The following is a 3,518-nucleotide window of genomic DNA, read 5'->3' as shown; positions in this document are numbered from 1 at the left end:
GGTTCCCTCTTTAGTAGAATATATAATGTCCAACCTGGTCAGGTGAAAGGGAATTAGGAACACATAATCAATTCAATAGAAGGCAAGAAAAAGAATATGCGAAGCAAAGAACAAACATGGTAAAGAAGCTACAATAAGGTGAAAGAATGAAGGACAAATGTGTTGGTGATCAGAATAAATGTCAGCAGATTTAACTAGTTTTAAAACAGACTCTCAAATTGGAAGTGCCCTATGTTGCTGATGTGACGGTTGCTGTTTTAATCTAGGTACACGGTTTTTCAAGGGCACACCTAAAACAAACGCACAGAAAGGTTGAAGTAAAGAGACGGGATACAATAAGATATGCCAGCAACCAAATGAAAGTTGTGAAAGCATATAAAATCAAAAATTCATAAAAGGTAGAAAGATCGTTTTCCTGACAAAGGGAAGAAACCACGAAGATGATGTAATATGAATCTATAAGCAACTAACAAAATGGCTTTATGATATCTAGCACAAAAATTGATAAATAATGAGGTATCATTGAAAATCCATAATCATAACAGGAGATTTGGAATACCTCTATCAGAACATGATAAATGAAGTAGATATATAGATAGAGAGAGAGAGGATTTGAATAAGAGGGCTAATTAATGGGATCTGTGAGAACAGGGAACCCTGAAAACAAATTGTTTCCAAGCACATGTGGTATATTTATAAAAATGGGACCACTCACTAGACCACAAAGGAAGTTTCAGCAAATTCCAAATTTTATTACATAGACCCGACTTTCTTTTTTTTTTCAACGTTTATTTATTTATTTTTTTTTTTGGGACAGAGAGAGACAGAGCATGAATGGGGGAGGGGCAGAGAGAGAGGGAGACACAGAATCGGAAACAGGCTCCAGGCTCTGAGCCATCAGCCCAGAGCCTGACGCGGGGCTCGAACTCACGGGCCGCGAGATCGTGACCTGGCTGAAGTCGGACGCTTAACCGACTGCGCCACCCAGGCGCCCCTAGACCCGACTTTCTGACTTCAGTGTAATTATAACAGAAATCAATGAAGTTATTTGCTCTTTACACACACACACACACACACACACACACACACACACATACACACACTTGAAAACCAAAACACACTCTGAAATAATCTATGGGTGTCCATATATCTGAATTTGCATGGGCAAGACCCACTGGTTGGTTGTCATCCTGGAGATTGCTAATGGCACCTCTTTCATTCACCACCAAAGACGTCTCCATGTGGTTGATACATGCCATGGTAATTCTAGTTAAAGGGGAAAGTGTAAAACATTTGGAACTGAATGACAAGCCTTTCTTATCAAACGTCTGCTTTGGTTCTAAAGCTATACTTTAAGGGGGAATTGCCCAGAAATAATAAGCTATGGGTTCAACTCAAAAAGTAAAAAAAACAAAACAAAAAAAAAAAAAGGAAGAGAGAAATCACGAGCCCAGAAATTATATGGAAAGGAGTGATAAAGACAGGTAATGATGAAAATGAAAACGATTTCATTTGTTTTCTTTCTACTTTCACTAGAAGCCAAAAGATAAGCAGTAAAAAAAAAAGCTTATAGCTGAAAAGATGAATAAAAATCAAATAGACATACTTCCAGCCAGTCCCATCACGGAGGCCGAGAGACAGAAAATCAACAATATTATACATGAATGAGGGGACATAATTCAGTTACAATGAAACTTATATGTCCCTGTTTCGAAACCTTGGAGGATGTCACAATTTCCTAGGATACTTATGAAAATTGACCTAATTTGACCTGATAGGAAATCAGAATAGATCCTAATCTTTCAATAAGCTGGCCAGTAGACAAAAAAATCTCTTTCAAAGAAATGAAAAGTATCAAGCCCAGACAGCTTTTTACACTAGTTCATCGCTTTTTAATCAAACATGAAGGAAAAATAATTTCCAAGTTACCTGAATGCTCTCCAAGGCTAGAAAAACAAGAAATACATCCCAGCTCATTTTTAAAGGGTTATATAACTTTGATATTAAAAAGCAGACAACAAGGACAGTGGAAAGAAATAAAGGAGAGAAGGAAGGGAGGAAGGAAGGAAAGGGAGGGAGGGAGGGAGGAAGGAAGGAAGGAAGGGAGGAAGGAAGGAAGGGAGAAAGGAAGAAATATCAGTCAATTCTCCTTCTGAAAATAAATGCAAAAATCCTAAATAAAATAGCAGAAAATTAGTTATTATGTATCACTTATCATTTATTTCTGCATAACAAACCTCCCTAAAACTCAGTGGCTTAAAATACAACCATCCTCTATCTTGCTCTCAAATCTGCGGTGTGGGCTGTGTATGGCATTCACAGCTTGCCTCTGTTCCTTGTCACATCGGCTGGGCTGGCTTACCTGGGACTGAGGGATCTCACGCACATGGCCACCACGTTGGTAGTGGATGTGAGCTGAGAGCTTAGCCGACGGTAAGCCAGAGACCACAGCTCACCTCCGTGCTTCTCTGTGGGCTTTGGAGCTTCCTCACATCATGCCAGTGGGTTCCGGGAGCACACAGCTCAGGAGAAGCGGGCAGAACCTTTTATGACCTAGCCTCAGAAGTCCCACTATGCCACCTCCACCACAGCTGTGGCATAGCTAGATTCCCAGGGAAGGACCGTGAAGGCGATCCATCAGTGGAAGAGGCAAGAAATCATACTGTTGGAAGAGCAGGTAAAGTAGGAGATATTACTGAAGCCCATTCTTGGAAAATACAACCTGTCCCACCTCACAGTGAAAACAAAGAATGATCTATTGGGCCTTTCCTAGGACTGCAGGAAAGGTTCACCACCATAACATCTATTATATAACTAAGTCCATTGAAGACTGAAAGAGAAACACATGTCAGGTAGATTTTGAAAAAAATAGACACTTGAAAAAATCCAACCAGATTTATGATCTAAAAAAACAACAACAACAACAACAACAAAAACAAGCACAAAAACACCTCTGGGAAACCGGAGAACGAAAGAAACTTTCTAAACCTAAGAAAGGACAGTCTTGAAAAACTTCCTGAAGGCATCGGACATAGCCAGGAAATTTCAGGAACATTTCCATCAGAGTTATGGACACAGCCAGGGTGTCCAAGGTCGCCCCAACTATTAAGCGTCGCCCTGGAGTTGGGCCACTGCACGGCAACCATGGACGTAGCCTAGCTGTCGTTTGTGGCCTCCCTATCATCAGCCTCCGTTTTTAATGTGGAAAGCTTCTGGAATCTGCATGCCATCCGTGAGCAGGGGCCATGCTGATCTTCTCCGAATCGTTCCAGTTTTAGCCTATGTGCTGCCGAAGCGATCGCTGTCTGCCTCTTCTGACACTGAACTTCCGCGTGGCCCCTGAATTGTCCTTAACACTCCTGCGTGTTTCATGCCTCAGCGTCCCAGCTGTATTTAAGCATTCTACACTTACACATCCCCCAGTGTCCCAAACATAGGCGAACTCACTCTGTAAATGATTTTTGATCATCCGAAGGCCGAGGGAAAAGGAAACCAAGAAATCGGCATAAGGAAACCAA

General features: G+C 41.3%; 1 non-coding gene across 1 annotated transcript; it reads right to left on the bottom strand.

Annotated features, from left to right (window-relative positions):
* Nucleotides 1-3,195: 3,195 nt before the first annotated feature.
* Nucleotides 3,196-3,302, bottom strand: LOC122496476. The gene has a single exon (XR_006300824.1). It is a non-coding gene; the product is annotated as a U6 spliceosomal RNA (small nuclear RNA).
* Nucleotides 3,303-3,518: the final 216 nt, after the last annotated feature.

The sequence above is a fragment of the Prionailurus bengalensis genome, chromosome A1 (assembly GCF_016509475.1).
Source record: "Prionailurus bengalensis isolate Pbe53 chromosome A1, Fcat_Pben_1.1_paternal_pri, whole genome shotgun sequence".
NCBI classification, from domain to species: Eukaryota; Metazoa; Chordata; class Mammalia; order Carnivora; family Felidae; genus Prionailurus; species Prionailurus bengalensis.
The sequence above is the reverse complement of the archived record's forward strand: the minus strand, read 5'-3'. Positions and strand labels throughout refer to the sequence as shown.